We start from the raw sequence: 18592 nt of genomic DNA, 5'->3' as shown, positions 1-18592 counted from the left end.
GTTTTGAGCAGTTTGATTATGATATACGTAGGTATGGCTTCCTTTGTAATTATTCTCTTGGGGTTGACTAAGTTTCTTAAATCTGTAAATTTATGTCTCACTAGATTTGGGAAGTTTTTAGACATTATTCAAACATTATTTTTTCTCTTCTATATTCTCTTGCCTCTCCTTCTGGGACTCCAATTACCTATATGTAGGAGACTTTTTGATATTGTTCCAGTAGTTCTTGATCTCTTCATTTTTTTCTACCTTCTTATTTGTCTTCTTCAGATTGGATAATTTCTGTTGATCTACAAGCTCACTGACTCTTCCTTCAGTTATCGTTATTCTACTATTAACCCATCCAGTGAATATTTTATTTCATATATTATATTTTTCAGTTCTGTATTTCCATTCAGTTTATTTTTATATTTTCTATTTCTGTTAAGATTTCATATTTTTCTTTTACTTTGAGACTGTATTCCTTTACCTCATTGAACATGGTTAGAATAGCTTGTTTAAAGTATTTGTCTAATAATTCTGACATATGTGTCATCTAGGTATTGGTACCTTTTGATCACCTTTCCCTTGAGAATGGGTCATGTTTTCCTGGCTCTTCATATGTTGTATAATTTGGGATTGTTTCCTGGACATTGTGAACGTTCTTTTGTGGAGACTTCGGATTCACTTATATTCCTCAGAAGAGTGTTGATATTTTTGTTTTAGTTTTAGAAAGAAATTAACTTAAACTCAAACTGCAAACTCATTCATGCCTGCGGTGGGCAGTGGCTCAGCTCCTAGCTCAGACTGCCTTCAGTCTGCTACATGCATGGTTAAGGGTCAGCCAGACACAGGGGCTGAGTCTGTACACCAAATTTAGGGGTTCCCATTTTCTGGTTTCCTGTCTTCTAGGATTCCTTTCTCACTCTCCATTGCCACTGGTTGCCCAAATGCTTCTTCTCCTGGTTCCTCTACAAGAAAGACATAGGATTTTTCCATCAGAGTTTTAGTTGCCCCATATCCCTTTAACCACAGTTTCCCCTTAGGCCAAAGTCACACAGAAACCCCAGGAAATTCACTGTGTGCTAGTTTGCTTCCTCCGAGTTTTGACTGCTCTCCAAAACCTACCTGTTTCTGTTCGTGTTGCAGAGCCCTCAGGTACATGTTTTTTATATTTTTTCCAGAGCTTATAGTTGTTATTAGCAGAAAGGTCAATTTGTTAGGAACTTACTTCTCCATACTAGGCAAAAGCACTTAACCTGTGCTTTTCAATTGTTGCTTTTGTAGGATCTGCTTTTGATACACAGCTTCCTGCCACATGACACCATGCTTAAACTACCTCTTTCTCTTTGTTTAGTAGCATTTTCAGAAAATCTCAAGTTAATGCATTAAAAAAAACCCTGCTACTTACCTCCTTTAACCAATTAAAAGTGGCTAAATTTCACTTCCTTTCAGATTCACGTGTATATCAATAGACAAAATCCAGACAAAGTATTCAGTATCTTTGCTTTTGTTTGTGGTGCTTTTCATAGTTGGCTAATGTGTTACTGTATATTTATTCTTGTCAAAGAAGAAATGCACAAAACAGTCAAGAAAAACCAAAAAATGAATGTTTTCTTTTGCATGATTTTGCCAATCTTAAACTTTTAATTTAATTTTAAAAGTTTAATTTAATTTCAATTTTGCCAATCTTAAACTCTGTGTAGAGTTGGTTTATGTGAGAGATCAAAATTGGCCACCCTGAAATATGTCTCTTTACCTTGATTATTTTCTCTGATGGACATTTGACCTTCCCCAAACTGCCTGAAGAATTTAACATAGAAGACCTGTTCCAGGAAGGAGCGACTATCATATGATGGCTGTAATAGAATGTAAAATAGATGCCACAATAGGAAAGACACCCAAGCCCCTCTTATCAAAAATTCTGTCTCTCCCCGGCCACATTCTCTAGGTGGCCCTAAAAAGAGTTGCCAGACAAACATTTACATTTATAAGAGAAATCTCCATTTGTAAAGGTATCTCCCTCTCTGTACTCAGAAGAGGGGCGATGACCTCATCTCTAAAAACTTATCAGTGTGGAAGGTGAGGCCTTAAATCTGCATAATAACCCCACTCTTGTTTACTGTGCTTTTCTGGTAATCTCCCATGAGTGACTCCCCCCATCCCCAACATCCTCCTTTGTCTTTAGCTAAAGATGGTATTTAAGATGAGAATCTCTGTCATTTTGTCAAGAAACTCAGTTTCCCTGGTTTCTCCCATGTTATACATATTATTAAACTTGGTGTTATTTTCTCCTGCTAACCTGTCTTTTAATTATTTGGCCAGCCATTAAGAACCTTAAGGGAAAGGGCAGTGAGAGATTCTCCCTCTTCCTCAACATTTACAACAGTTACCTTGAATTATAAATATATCAATAGATAAATGAGTTCAACTATGACATGACTTTTTAAAATGAGAGTTCTATGAAATAAGCTTGTTTTAGAGGGAGGGACTGATAACTTACTTAACTTGTGCGTTTAAATGATATATGATTTTTATGCCTGTAAGTACTGGATACTGGAAACAATGTATTTGTTTTTATACAAACAAGATTTTTTTACAGTAGTGGCTTATTGAGTACTTCAGTTTGATAAAGGAAAATTATTATTAGTGAGAAGTATAGATGTCTTTATGTTTCGTGTAAATATCTTCTGATTTGAAAACTTGTAAGAGCAACTGGCTCTTTTTTTCCCCTCTAAATCACTTAATCCATGAAAAGCACTGTGGAAATTTTTAATAATATTTATTAAGAACCTTCTTGTTTTCCTAATTCCTCCGTGTGTTTACTCTTGAGAATTAGCAGTCTTATACATCTCTGCTATGAAATCTGTATCAGGCAGATTTATTTAAGCACGTGACAATAAGTTGGACTCTCTCTAATTAGTATTCTTTAGGGCATTAGCTGGGCAAAATGAGAATAGGACAAAAAGCTTCCTGACTGCCAGAGACGGCTTCCCAAGTTCTTAATATAATTACCAGTGTTAAAGCAGCAATGAGAAAATGAGTCCTCTGGCAGTTAAAGTGCAGCCAGGGAAAGTGCAGTGTTTGTGCTCTGGAGGCTGAATCTTCGCGTTAAATCGTTTCTTGTCCAAAGCATTGGGTTTGATTTTTGCTTTCTAGGGCCCATGTTATCTGGATTTAAGAACATTCGCTTTGTGATGCACTATTCAGTAGATCTATCAAATTTAATTGTAATGTTATTTGTAAAAAATGGCTTTTGTTATGCTCTCCCACCTCTAGTTTTAGAAGTAAATCAAACTTGTTGAAAATGTGAACAGTATTTGAAAATATAAAGAAGAAAACAGTTCAACCATGGTCTCACAACCTAGACATGAATACTAGTAGTATTTTGGTTAGTATTTCCTTTCAGTTGTTTTATTCTGTCTAGGTGAGTGCTTTTATAATATTTTAAATACTAATTAGAATCTGGCTTTAAATACATTCCCATGCCATTACACATTTTTCTAGAAGAGTTTTCTTTTAATAGATGCATTATATTTCATTATACAGATAAACATAACTTATTTAACTGTATCCCTTTTGGATGTTTAAGTTATATCTAAATTTTTACTATTTTAAATTCTACAATGTTATAAACCAATGTTAGTGCAATAAACAAAAAATTAAAAAAAATAAATTAATTAATTCTTCAATGAGTAGCTTTGTACCTTAGTCTTTGTCGATATCTCTGATTATTTTCTTAAATTCTGAGGAAGCAAAATCGTTAGGTCTATAAGGATGATCTTAAAAAAAATCTAAAACCAACTTATTTTTCCCTCTTTCTTATTAAACAGTGATAATTTATTTTGATAATAGAAAAATTTTAAACTACCAAAAAAATTTTCTTTTTTTTTTGTTTTGTTTTGTTTTTTTGCAGTAACATTGGTTTATTGCAGTAACATTGGTTTATAACATTGTAAAAATTTCAGGTGTACATCACTGTACTTCTATTTCTGCATAGATTACATCATGTTCACCACCAAAATACTAATTACAACCCATCACCACACACATGTACCGAATTATCCCTTTCACCCTCCTCCCTCCCCCCTTCCCCTCTGGTAACCACCAATCCAATCTCTGTCCCTATGTGTTTGTTTATTGTTGTTATTATCTACTACTTAATGAAGGAAATCATGCGGTATTTGACCTTCTCCCTCTGACTTATTTCACTTTGCATTATACCCTCAATGTCCATCCATGTTGTCACAAATGGCTGGATTTCATCGTTTCTTATGGCTGAGTAGTATTCCATTGTGTATATATACCACAGCTTCTTTATCCATTCGTCCCTTGATGGGCACTTAGGTTGCTTCCAAGTCTTGGCTATTGTGAATAACGCTGCAATGAACACATGGGTGCATGTACCTGTACAAATTGGTGTTTTCAAGTTCTTTGGATAAATACCCAGCAGTGGGATGGCTGGATCATATGGTAGTTCTATCCTTGATTTTTGAGGAATCTCCATACTGTTTTCCATAGTGGCTGCACCAGTTTGCACTCCCACCAGCAGTGTATGAGAGTTCCCTTCTCTCCACATCCTCTCCAACACATGTTGTTTCCTGTCTTGTTAATTATAGCCATTCTGACGGGCGTCAGGTGATATCTCGTTGTAGTTTTGATTTGCATTTCCCTGATAGTTAATGATTTTGAACATCTTTTCATGTGTCTGTTAGCCATCTGTATATCTTCTTTGGAGAAATGTCTGTTCAGGTCCTTTGCCCATTTTTTAATTGGGTTGGTAGTTTTTTTGTTGGTAAGATGCATGAGTTCTTTATATATTTTGGAGATTAAGCCCTTATCAGAAGTATGGTTTGCAAATATCTTCTCCCAGTTGTTAGGTTGTCTTTTCGTTTTGTTGATGGTTTCCTTTGTTGTGCAGAAGCTTTTTAGTTTGATGTAGTCCCATTTGTTTATTTTTTCTATTGTTTCTCTTGCCCGGTCAGACGTGGTGTTTGAGAAGATGTTGCTAAGACTGATGTCGAAGAGCGTACTGCCTATGTTTTCTTCTATTGCCTCTCTCTTAATTAACAAAGATAATTTGATAATATTTGAGATTTACCTTTCAGTTGTATATATGATATTTAAGTATATATTTCATTTATAATATCTTATACTTTGCATATTGTTTTATAGTTTGTTCTTTTAACTTAACAGTGCTTCTTATCTATGTAATAAACCCTTCCGTTACATTTTTTTTGTATTTAGTTGAATAACATTTCGTCATATGAGTGTATCATCATTTGTTTAACCAGTTCCTTGTTGGACACTTAATTTAAACAATTTTAGGGCTCATGACTCATATTTCTAAATAAGCTTTTATTTATTCTTCTAATTGAGCTTTGGAATCATTTTGTTAGGGTCACTCAAAAAAACCCATTGGGATTTTCACTGACATTTTAAAAAATTAATTCCACTGACATTTTTATTTAGACATTTTCAATCTTTATGACTGGGAATATAATGTGTGTCTTCATTTACTCATATAATTTTGTGTATTTTTGAATGTAGTTGTATTTTTGTGTGTGTGTGTGAGGAAGATCAGCCCTATGCTAACATCTGCCAATCCTCCTGTTTTTTTTTGCTGAGGAAGACAGGCCCTGGGCTAACATCTGTGCCCATTTTCCTCCACTTTATATGGGACGCCGCCACAGCATGGCCTGGCAAGCGGTGCGTCAGTGCGTACCCGGGATCCAAACTGGCGAACCCCGGGCAGCCGCAGCGGAGCGTGCGCACTTAACCGCTTGCACCACTGGGCTGGCCCCAGTGTAGTTGTATTTTTTATTGTTGTTTCTGTTATTTTTATCCTGCATACTTTTTTTTTATTGAGGTCATAATAGTTTATAACATTGTGAAATTTCAGTTGTACATTATTATTTGTCAGTCACCGTATGTATGTGCCCCGTTACCCCTTATGCCCACCTCCCAACCTGCTTCCTCTCTGGTAATCACTAATCTGTTCTCTTTGTCCATGTATTTGTTTATCTTCCACATCTGAGTGAAATCGTGTGGTGTTTGTCTTTCTCTGGTCTGGCTTATTTCACTTAACATAATACTCTCAGATTCCATCCATATTTTTGCGAATGGAACAATTTTGTCTTTTTTATGCTTGAGTAGTATTCCAATGTATATATATACACCACATCTTTTTTATCCATTCAGCAGTTGATGGGCACTTGGGTTGCTTCCACATCTTGGCTATTGGGAATAATGCTGCCATGAACATAAGGGTGCATAAGTTTCTTTGAATTGTTGATTTCGAGTTCTTTGGATAAATACCCAGTAGTGGGATAGCTGGGTTGTATGGTATTTCTATTTTAATTTTTTGAGAGATCTCCGTACTGTTTTCCATAGTGGCTGCACCAGTTTATCATGCATACTTTTTAAGGTTATGTAGAATCCTTTAGAAAGCAGGTACCATTGTGCCTGATTTCATACCACAACCATAGTTAGCTCTCTGTAAATGTTTTAGGATGCTGGTGGTAAGAGGAAATTTAAGGCAGTGAGATTAACCTGCCTGATTGTTCTCAGGCCACTGAGAGACTAAGGTTGCAGACTCACTGTAAACATGTCTCTGATTCTTCTTCCTGAGGTTTCAAATGCCATTTTGTTGTTGTTTTTGTCAGCAAAAATGATGAACTGGTTGATTAAGTTGGTTAGCCGTGTTGTGTTAGTCTTTACATGTTTACATTGTTTTCTCCTGGATGATTCCTGTTGGTCTACAATCTTACTATTTTTAAAAATGAAATAAATCTGGTTTCAGCAAATTTGAAATATAAGTGAAATGATTTTGGAGCACTTAAGTGGCTAATTCAGAATATTATTGTGCTACTAAAAATGTTACCAATGAATCTCTTGGGGTGATGGAATTACAGGTAGATTTTACTTTCTTTTACTTTCCTGTGTTTTTTCTATTTTCTGATTTTCGCATTGTGAACATTGTACTAAAATATTTAAATTTAAGACTAAAAAATTATTACTTGGTTTTTTATATTGCAGGAGCACAGCAAAGGGAAGCCTCTTGCTTCTGAAACGCTTAGCTGGCAGAGCAGTTCCTTCATGTGGTTGACTGTAGTTATTGTATGGCATCTTTTTTCTAGTCATGAAATTTATAGAATTAGTTTCTCTGAGTTTTCATTCTTCAGCTTTTTGGTTTGTCTGGTATTCTGAAAAGGTGAATATGAAACATTTTTGATTTGTGATGTTTATTGATAATATTTCCACTGCTGAGTGTTTTTACAACCATTTTGTTTGTTTGTCCTGGAAAGAAGCCCAAACATCACTTTAGTAGCAGGGTGAAGGTCACTTGACTATGTTAGCAAAAACGCTAGAAAATGCTAGACCACTGGAGGGTTAAGTAACTTATAATTGATGGTGGTGGTGGTGACCCTAGCACTTCAGACCAGAATTTTACCTTAACTTTTACACCTCACATTAATATATTTAGGTATTAATGAGTGTTTTTCAGGTTGTATGATTATAAAAAGCAAACATGGCTTAGAATAATTGTTTAGTAATAAGACTTTATATTACATTGTCTTTTATCCTTTCTGCATGTGAATTGGAGCAGTGTGGAGAACTTCATAGAGACTTGTTTTCAAATTTCATCTGAGGCCAAGGAGCAAATTCCTACAGTATTGGGAGAAGGAACATAGAAAAGACAGACACATTAAAATAAAATTTTGAAACTGAGATTTTCCCCCCCCCCACAAATCCTTTATTGTTATTATATAAATAATTTAAAGAGAAGGGAATTGGGGCCGGCCCGGTGGCGCAAGCGGTTAAGTGCGCGCGCTCCGCTCTGGCGGACCGGGGTTCACTGGTTCGGATCCCGGGCACGCACCGACGCACTGCTTGGCAAGCCATGCTGTGGCGGCGTCCCATATAAAGTGGAGGAAGATGGGCACAGATGTTAGCCCAGGGCCGTCTTCCTCAGCAAAAAAAGAGGAGGATTGGCGGATGTTAGCACAGGGCTGATCTCCTCACAAAAAAAAAAAAAAAGAGAAGGGAACTAAACTATTATAGTATATGATGTAGCCAAAAAAATGAGCTTTTTATAGGATATCTGCTGATTTTAGTAATGGTCTGTTAATTCCCAAAATAGGTTTGAATCACTTTATAGCATGAGCAGGGTCACGTTTAGGTGTTCATTTTTATAACTGTATTTTCAGATGGAGTGTAAGCCTTTTATTCCTCATTATTTATCACTGTACATTGCTAGATACCTTATGTTTTTATATTGAGTGTTCTTTTTAGTAACAACAGAAGAGAATAATTATGAAGGTATTTTGCAAGATTTTTAAAAGATGGTTTTCATTTGAAACCTGCAGTGTTATTCTTTGCATAAATATTTGCCTGTCTACTGTTGAAGAACTGAGGGACTGAATTTAGATGGGGAATAAGATGAAATAATAGTCTGTGCACTCAAGGAATTCATGGTCTAGTGATGCAGACGACTATCTAGACAACCAGCACATCAGTGTAGGCTGAGTGCTGTGATAAGGAACATTGCCAGGGGAGGGAGAACCAGTTCAGAAGCCAACAGAGTAGGCTTCCTGGAGTAGGTGATGCCTGTGCTGATCCTCAGATAATGAGTTGGAGTTAGCATAGTAGAAGAGAAAGCTTTGGTGCAAAGTGGGACCAGCACATTCTTTGGTATGCCTGGAGCAGAGGGTACATATGGTGGAGTGGCAGGAGGAAAATTAGAAGGTGGAAATATGGAATTTGTATGTTAAAAATGAGTTTAAATCTTATCCTTTGTATAAGCCTTCCTGTGATACTGATTTGATGTTTTTTTGTTGTTGTTGTTAAATCAAGTTTTAACATGAAAATATTGCATCCAACTAGTTTTCTTTTAAAAGTCTAAGCCTTTCAAAACACTTTCCAGACCTTGAGTGCCAAGTTTTCAACCTAACGGGGAGCTGCCCTTGGGAAGCCTGATTGTTTTCAGAGGGGGCTTCCCCGGTGGCACTCTTCCGTGTGTATATGGTCGCCTTGTAGCACAGGGTCGAAAATAGATGGATATATTCAACTAGTTTTTATTTATTTTTAAAGCCTGGAAGGTTGGTATTTGCATTTACTCTGGTTCATAGCCTTCTCTAAGAGACTGAGGCCAAATTGAATTTATCTGGGAACCTGCCATATCTATAAATGCTACACAGAATAATAAATGGGCCATTGGCTTCCAAGAATCAGTGACAGTGCACTTCAGTTCCTAATTTAGAGCTCGTGAAAATTATCCCTTGACAAACAAGATTGTAAAAAAAGAAATCCTGCTTGACGGAGTCATCTTTTGATAAACATTTAAATGTTTACACAAATGGTGTGGGAGCGAGTCAAGGTGAGAAGTGAATGAGTGAATAAATAAGTGAGTGAATACACATGGCAAGTGTTTTTGTGTTCAGAGGAAGGGGAGATGACTGAGCTAAGGCATATCATATATATATATTTGTCCCACCCGGTAGACTTGGTTGCTTGAAATGGGGACTAGCTATAGTTACTATTTTGCATCCTTGGTACTTGGGGCGGTGCTGGACACAGAGCTGGGGAAGGCTTGGAGGAGAGGCCTTGATTTGGTCCTTGTTAGAGGGATGATTCTGGTTTGTCAGGGAAGAGAGAGGAGCAGGCAAGCACAACAGAGGTAGGAGTGAAAGTGCATGTTTACAGTAGTGTTTGTCAGACTGTGGTTCACACTCAGTGGGTTGTGAAATCATTTTAGTGAGTGTGACCAGCATTTTTATAAAAGGAAGAAGTTAGAAAATTTCAGAGTGAGTCCCTTATGATAAAGGTAGGTTTGCTTTTTTGTGTGTGTGTGTGAGGAAGATTAGCCCTGAGCTAACATCTGTCGCCAATGCTCCTCTTTTTGCTGAGGAAGACTGGCCCTGGGCTAACATCCGTGCCCATCTTCCTCCACTTTATATGGGACGCTGCCACAGCATGGCTTGCCAAGCGGTGCATCGGTGCGCGCCTGGGATCCAAACCCCGGGCTGCTGCAGCGGAGTGCGCACACTTAACTGCTATGCCACAGGGCTGGCCCCTAGGTTGGCTGTTTTTAATGTACCTTTTTTTCAGGTATAAATCTGTACATGCAGATATATATGTATGTGTACTGGGTTGTAATAAAAGTATTGTAGGTCGTGGTCAAAAAAAGTTTGAACTCAGATGGTTTAGGAGACTGTTCTTTTCCGTGTGTGCAGAGCAGTGTGGCAGGTGTTGGTGGTAGGGGTAGAGGAGGAAGGGAAGGTAGCTCTGACGGAGATCTCGACCCTCAAGTGCGTCCTGTCTCTAGACCAGTCTGGGGCTGAGGATTCATGTCTGCAGTGTCTGGGAGGAATGCTCATGGCTTCACCCTTACTTCCCTGTTGGCCAGGAGGAGACTTCTGTGCTTCTCACCAAGAGAGGAATATTGTGGTTAAAGCATCTGACCCTGCTCTCCATCCCCCTTGCTTGGTCATCCTCTTGGAAGAAGGACAAATGACATATCTGATAGGTGAAGTCAGGAAGAGGCTGACACCCAAGGGCCTTTTTGACCAGTGAGTGGGGCCACTGCATTGAAGAAGGCAGGCCTGGAAACCAGCTGCTGAGATCTCTTCTGGCTGCAGAGATTAGGAAATAGTTATAGAGTTTAGAGGCTCCTTGCAGCTTTCAGGTCTTTTCATTCATGGGGTCTTCTGGTCTGGATTTCTTTCGCGAGTGGCAGTGGCTATAGTAGGAAGGCCCATTTGGACCTCAGGCCCAAGATCCATTTCCAACACAATCCACTAAGGAGTCCTATACTTTGGGGGAATGTAAAGGTCTAAGTCATCATTAGCTCCTCTGTCTGTCCCTCAACTTGTTAGAACCCCTAAGAGAGGGTGACGCTCCCTAACTGCTAACCAGTACCAGAGGGAGATATGGTTGGAAGGGGCCAGATTCTGAGGGCCTTAATCGCACTTGCTGCCCCCATCAAATTTCAGCTTTGTGTGTGAGCAGCAGAGAGCCTTTTTGTGCACCCAGGGGGGTATGAGTGTGACTCTGATGACATGATAAGGAATTTCGTTCATAAGACATGACAGGTTCTACACTATGGAAGAGCTGAGAGGCTGGGCGTGGCTGCACTGTTTCCAAAAGTGGAATGACGACCAGCAGTGACCTCTAGTTAAAATTTTTTCTGTTCTGTGATTGGTCTCTGAGGGTGTTTACTTACTACTGACTTGTTCAGATCTTGCGGAAACTAAATTTTCTAGTTTGCCACCCTTCTGGGCTACCAAACTGTTGAAGTGCTTTTTAACTCCAGATGTGACTTTCTATGTCTTAATTCCATTTCACCAACCAGAAGATGGTGCTGTTGTGCTAGCAACCAACCCACCTTTCCCTCTTCAAATAAAACTTGTCATCTAAATGCTTATTCATGCTAAGTGATGTGGACAGATTTAGCATGCGGTGTTCACAATGTACCCCTCATGCAGTATAGCACCAGAGAGGCAACATGGAACATTCATGGGACCAAACCTGCAGAGTCTGGGGCCAGAGAAACGCGGCACTGGGCCTTGGTTAGGTGCTTGCTCAGGGCCAACTTTGCGCTCGGATTAAAGTGACACTCTCGGAGGAGGCAGGATGAAGACTTCTGTTAGGTGCTGTTTGATCTGTGTGCAGTCTTGCGTGATTTGGTTTGGAGATTTATGAATAGAGATGAGACAAGTTGCCATAGAAAGAAAACATTTTTTCCCCTCTTCTCTTTTTGGAAAAGATCTGAGTACCTAAAGGAAAACTCATGAATTAAGTTTATAAGCAATACTCTGCTCAATTCAATGCTTCATTGAATACTCGACTAGTTGAAATACCCAAGCAATCTCTCAGTTTATTTTAACCACTTGAAACCCAGATGGTATGATGGACTTGGAGTAAAATTGGTTGTGTGATCTTGGTGCTTGACTTAACCTCTCTGAGCCCTCAGCTGTAAAGTGAAGATGAGAAAATCCACTTCTCTGGGCTGGGAGGAATTGATTGAGGTAATAAAGGAATGTTCTCAACACAGTGCCTGGTACTAGCTGCTCAGTAAATGTTCATTTCTTCCCCCATCTCATCCCCATTCAGAAATCTAGACATTAAAATTATATTACAAAATTGATTTTACTCAAAGTGTGCATTGTGGCATCGTGGAGACTGTGAGTGTAAAGCTCTCAGTGTTTCCATGCTCAGCTTACAGAATGACGCGTCCCTCAGGTAGGGCCATGTTTATTGCTAACTGACCTCCAGTTAAAGTCTTCTCCCACCTGTGCTTTTTGAACAAAAGACCAAAACTGTTGCCACAATGATTTTTAGTTGTCTTTTTCTTTCCCCTGGCTTCCTACAGCTAGGTTGCCATTCTAATTAATCTCTTATCTATGCAGTCAGGGGTCTCCCTCAGAGCGTCCTCAGGGGGCTGTCTAGTTACTGGAGCAGCTTTCTGTTATAGAGGGTAGCTTTTGAGTAGGTTCATAAGTAATATGAGGATTCTGCAGACATTCTCAGACTCATTTGGGCAGCTGGTTTGGGAATGGCCTTAAAAGTACAGTCAGTCCTCATTATGCACAGATTCTGTGTTTGTGAATTCACCTACTCGTTAACATTTTTTTTATAACCTCAAAATCAGTACTCACAGAGCTTTTGTGGTCATTCACTGACATGCGCAGAGCGGTAAAAATTTGAGTCACCCGACACACACGTTCCCCAGTTGAGGTTGAACAAGGCGACGCTCTGCCTTCCTGTTGCAGCTCTCATACTGTAAACAAGTGTTCTTTTCACAGTCTGTTTAGAGCTACGCTTTTCACGTTTGTGCTTTTCATTGGTGATTTTGCCGTTTAAAATGGCCTCCAAGTATAGTGCCAGAGTGCTGTCTAGTGTTCCTCAGCACAAGAAGACTGTGCTGTGCCTTATGGAGAAAATGCATGTGTTAGATGAGCTTCGTTCAGGCACGAGTTATAGTGCTGTTGTTCATGAGTTCAATATTAATGGATTAACAGTGTCTATTAAATAAGGTATCCTTAAACAGAAGCACACACAAAACAAGAGTACGTGTTGATTGTTTACATAAATGTACCCAAAGGCTCGCAGGAACCTAACCCTGGTTTTCCCCTAGGAGCAATGGTTCAGTGTTCATGGAGACTTCACAGACTATAACTGCCACGAATAATGAGACCTGAGACTGGACTGTTTGTTCCTTTCTGCCTTTCCTTTCGCCTCCAGGTTATTCGACCCAGAGCCCTTAGGGGAAAAGATTTCTGGGCTGCCTACCTTTCATTTGTTTTTCAAGGAGAGGTACGTTTTGCAGAGCTTCAGGAGAGTTATTCTGGCTCTTGCCTGACAGGAACGCTGCTGCAAAAATGGGCTTGCTGCAGGGTGGCAAGGCCTCTCCTGGCCTGGCAGGCAGCCTGTACACTAAGTGGCACAGTGTCCATAGACGGCTCTGAGTGCTGGGTAATTAGGTGAATGGAGACCTAGGATCTTCATTTGGTGAGATGAGTACAGCAAGCCATATCCTCAGTTTCCTGTGACTTTGGTCATTTTTTTCTTATTATAGTTGTATATATATAGTTGTAGGATCGAGGTTAGTTAAATTTAGTTGTGTATTGAACATCTGTAATTCCTACGACCGTTGAATTTGACTTTAATTGAAGATGATATTGTCTTTATTCTTTTTCTTGATACTGTATTTCTGCAGATGAATCCTCTTGTTGTGGATTTCTACCTTAACTTTTCTGTTGTGTGGCGAGGTTTGAGAAAATCAGGGGTGTTGGTTTCCCTTGCCAGCCTCTTCCTTTCAACTGCATTTTAACTTGCCCCTTTGGAAAGGAAGGAGCCTGAGATGGGAGAAGAGTGAAATGTAGTGTAAGATTCACCTAATTCTTCCGCAGGTACTTGGAAAAAGTAACAAATTTGGTTGAAATCAAAGTGAGAACACTCAGTGTCCCATTATGCAATCTTTCTTTTCACCGCTGTACATATAACACGTAGTACAATCTTTTCCTAGTGGAGCCTGCAATTAAGGAAAGTGTTGCTTTTAGGTCTGTTGAGCTAACCAAATCCTTGGATGCACTGAGCAGCTCTAACCTGTCATTTGGCATGGACCCCTTTACAGGTGGGTGGTAGTGAAGAGAGGCTGCAGTGAATATGGTGGGCATGCCAGGCAGGACCGTCCTGTGTCCCAGCAGACTGCATAGCTGGCACTCCGCTGCCTTCACTCATCCGCTCGGAAGCTTGGTCCACAGACGCGGCCCCACTGACTTGCATGTGATTGGGGTGTTTGTGCACCCTACCTCAGTCTGAGCGTGACTGGGTGCTCGGCTTGCTGTTTCAGAGGGCTTGCCCCCTTTGTGACTGCTGCATTGACAGGACAGTGTCAGTATTAAGTAGTGAAACTGACAGGTCTTGGACAACTTCAAACCAGGCTTCCTGCGTTTTCCAGACACATCCTTATCTTTCACATGGGAGCGGGTCATCTGTTTCAGTTCTTGGCAGAGAACAGACATTGGTGCATTTATCCGTTGGTGCATTTACTTCCTCATCTGTAGAGGGTCACAATTAGTAAGAGTGGCATAGGAACTTAATCTGGTGGTGTTCCCAGAGATCTTCATACTGAAATTCCATAGCGAGATTATCTGTAAGTGTTCTGGATAACTTCAGACAAGCAGAAACAAGGAAATACTTAATTTAAGACCCCCATGTGGTTTTTTTTTTTTATTTGTAGTAGTATTTGTTCTGGAAAATATCTTATCATAGACTGTTTTAAAATCTTTCATTGTTTAAATTTTCCTTCCTCTTTTCTCATGAAATTAGATCTTTCTTCTTCTCCATTAGGTTTACTCTGTTGGGCAATATTTAAAGGAGAGATTCATTTTGATGTACAAATGAAGTAAGAGTTTCATTTTTTATGTTTATGTAAAATACTACCGTGATATCTGGTAATAGAAAGATTTAATGGATCCGAACAAGGAAGGAGATACACATAAAAACCATAGGGCAGGATCTGAATGGCACCGATGGCTGCATTTTATTGATGCTAACTCCTGGGAGAAATTTTTACAAGCAGTTGATATTCAGTTTTTTTTTTTTTAAGATTTTATTTATTCATTTTTTCCCCCCAAAGCCCCAGTAGATAGTTGTATGTCGTAGGTTCACATCCTTCCAGTTGCTGTACGCGGGACTCGGCCCCGGGTTGGACGGAGATGTGGTGCCTCGGGGCGCGCCCGGGATCCGAACCCGGGCCGCCAGCATCAGAGCGCGCGCACTTAACCGCCAAGCCATGGAGCCGGCCCTGATATTCAGTTTTAATATTGCTTCAGAGACATTTTAACAGAATATTGTTTGGGAAATTATAAGTGGAGATAAAATGTTTTCAGTCAAGTATTTTAAGTAAATTTAAAGACTTTCCTCTAAATTATCATTTGATTTCTAATTTGATTGAAAGGAACTTTTCCCTCCTGGTCCTTCCCCACTTTTAAATGCTTGCAAGCATTTTGAAAAGTGATTATGTTAGAGCTTGATCTTTGTCTCCTTATCTTGATAAATCGAATACTCTTAATGCTGCAATTTAGCAGCAGCAGTGAACAGCTGCCCCTAGGAGTAAAGATCCTTTTTCATAATTCATGTTTGGACAGGAAAGTGTACCTGGTAGTGAATCTTGATTATCTAAACCACCAGTGATGGCCCAGCAGTATGATGATATACTGGTTTGCCTTTAGGCTTCAGCTCTTTGAGAGTTTACTGATAAGGAAAAACAAAACAAAACAAAGAATTCATAGCTAAGTAGTTGCCTTGGGAAAGCAACAGCTCATGAAATGTTTTTAAGTGTCTTAGGCTAAGGAAAAAGAGGATTTAAATAAAACTCACAGGTTAGAATCAACTACTTACGTTGTTTCTGGGCTTCCCTCTGCCTGAATGACTTAGTCTTTTATCTCCCTAATCCTGGCATCACTCCTGGGAGATACATGGGGCCAGGCAGGCTTTGTTTTCTTCATGAGGTTAGCTCCTCTGTCTTTGATATTAAGTGTCATAATTATTCACTGTTCTATATAAATGTATAGCCTTTCCGACATCAGTTCACTCTACATATATACAGTATTAATCTTAGGTTAGCGAGAGGATAGACTTCTCTGACTATGCTCAGAGAAATGAGGCGGAAAGTGGAAATTATTCTAATTTGCACCTCAGTCCCCACTATAGTTTCTGGTTTTATTGCACCGTGTTAGAGAATGTGGTTAAGATAACCCATGGTATTTATTGAGTCTTGCTTTATGACCTAGTCAGTTATAAAAGCTCCAAGTGTGTTTGAAAGGATAATTTTCTAATTGAAGTGTAGGGTTCCATATGTCCAGTAGATCAAGCTTGTTAAATATGTGGTTCTACTCTTTTATTTATTTACTAATTATTTTTGTTTACTTGATCTATAAGTTCATAATTGGGATTTTTTTCTAAACTTCTGTGGTTTTGAAATTGTTGGTTTTTCCCTGTAATTCTGTCAGTTTTTGCTTTGGATAGTTTAATGCTAATTGTTCTAATTAGTGGTTTGTTGTTTTGTTTTGTTTTTTGCCCTGAACTCACTTGTGTCTGATGTAACTTAATTATACCAACTTTTTTCTTTTTTTGGTTAGTATTTACCTCATATCTTTTTCCATCCTCTTACTTGCAACCATTCTGAGTTGCTTTAGATGTGTCTTTTGTGAATAGCATATAGGTATAAATTAGCTTTTCTTCAGTCAGAGAATCTCTGTCTTTTAAATGGTGAGTGTGGTCAATTGGTCTTTACTACTTACCATGCTTCCTTCTATTTTCTTAACACCCACTGTGGAGCAGGCTTGAGGTGTGATTTCTCTTACAGACTTTCCCTTCCCCCCGAGGGCCTTGGACAGGGACAGACTTGGTTGCCACCTCTCCGGGCCAGTTGGTGAGTTCTTTTCATCTTCTCTCTGAGGAGGCAGCTCTTCTATGTGCCTAGCTTTATGCAGGGGTCTCAAGCCAGCTTCCTGCCCCACAGAGGCCTGAGTCCATGTCTGGGTCTCTGTGTGGCTCAGGATGTTGGGGCCCATGCCCAGGTCTTATCCCCCAGGGCTGCCTCTGCCCGCTCCTGCTCTTCACTCTCTTGGGCCACAGAAAACTCTCTTCTTTCTGACCCCTGAGGATTTCCTTAGGTGTTAGTTTCCTTTCTCTAGCACTCCTTTACATCGCCAGTGGGAGGAGCCTCTGCATTTCTGCCTTAGCTCAGTCCCCCTCCTCAGCTGCACCCCAGTTCTGTTTGTTTCTCGATATGGGTGTGAGTGATGTCTGTGGCTAAAGATCTTTCGGTAGTGTTGGTGTTGGGCTTTCTTGTTTTTACCCACCGGACTACTCTTACCTTTGCCTTAGCTCCTTGGTAATATTTAACAAATACTCCAAATGGAAAAGAGCAGCGTTTCTCTGTTGGTGTGAACTGTTGTTCAGTGGTTCTATGTGTTCATTTACTGCTATGTGACTCTGTCTGGATTATACCACGTGTCAGATGTTTGCCAGGCTGGAGGATTGGGGGGGACGGGACCTGCAGGTGATTGAATTTTTTGACAGCCCTAGTTTGCTTTCAGAGAACAGCAGCAAAAGTTTGAGTTTGGGGATATGTTCACTCTGTTTATTGCCTGAGCCTCTAATCCCCAGAAGTGTGAAAGTTCCAAGGGTGCCAGATTCTGGTCGAGATGTCTTAGCTGATGCTTAGGCCTCGTCTTAATTAGTCTGGGGAAGAAAATTAGAGGAACTCAGTCTATTATATGCCAAGTGCTCTATTTTACTTTGTTTTTCATATGAAAAAGAAAAGGGAATATTTAGGTTTGCCAAAGTGTGTTGTTATAGCAGCTTGATAGAGCTGAAAAAGCAGCAAAAGTGAAAATGATATTCTGACAAACCTTTTACCTTAGTTAGGCTATTTGGGGAGGTAGACTAGAAAACCAAAGGATAGCACTCTGTGGCATAGTTACCAGACAGGCGAATATGATGGCGAGTCTTGGGCCACAGAAAACTCTCGTCAGCTCTCTGAGGGTGTGGGGGAGGAGAGAGGCTGTTGCGGTCCAGTTGTTGGTTTGGTTGAATTTTTTTCGTGGAAAACTTTTAAAGATACAGAAGAAAGAAGAATATAATGAATCCCGCTGTGTACCCATCCCCTCCCCCTTCAACCACTATCGTGGCCAATCCTATTTCATCTCTACCAACACCCACTCTTTCCCTTTTGTTTTATTTTGAAGCATATAGATACCAAATCATATTCGCTGGTAAATATGTCAATGTGTATCTTGCAAAGACAAATTCTTTTTTTAAAACATAGCCACAGTATTATCGCTCTTAAAAAATATCATCATCAAATATTCACTTACTATTAAAATTATCAATTATCTCACAAGCGTCGTGAATTTTTCCTTTTCCGTGTAAGATACGTATAAAGGCCACAAATTGTACTTATTGAAATGTCTATTATGTCTCTTAAGCTATAGGTGTCTCTCTCTCATTTGTTGAAGAAATAGTGATTGTGTCCCCTTGTGCTGTTTTATATATTCTTCTGTCCTGTTGCCTGTAAACTGCTCATTAAAATCTGGAA

General features: G+C 39.5%; 1 protein-coding gene across 4 annotated transcripts in view; it reads left to right on the top strand.

The window, feature by feature from the left end:
* Positions 1-18592, top strand: part of PARN (poly(A)-specific ribonuclease) — a 153361-nt gene that overhangs the window by 61976 nt on the left and 72793 nt on the right. The window lies entirely within an intron of this gene.

This window comes from Ceratotherium simum, chromosome 26 (genome assembly GCF_057802395.1).
Source record: "Ceratotherium simum simum isolate JZ-2026a chromosome 26, ASM5780239v1, whole genome shotgun sequence".
NCBI classification, from domain to species: domain Eukaryota; kingdom Metazoa; phylum Chordata; class Mammalia; order Perissodactyla; family Rhinocerotidae; genus Ceratotherium; species Ceratotherium simum.
The sequence above is the reverse complement of the archived record's forward strand: the minus strand, read 5'-3'. Positions and strand labels throughout refer to the sequence as shown.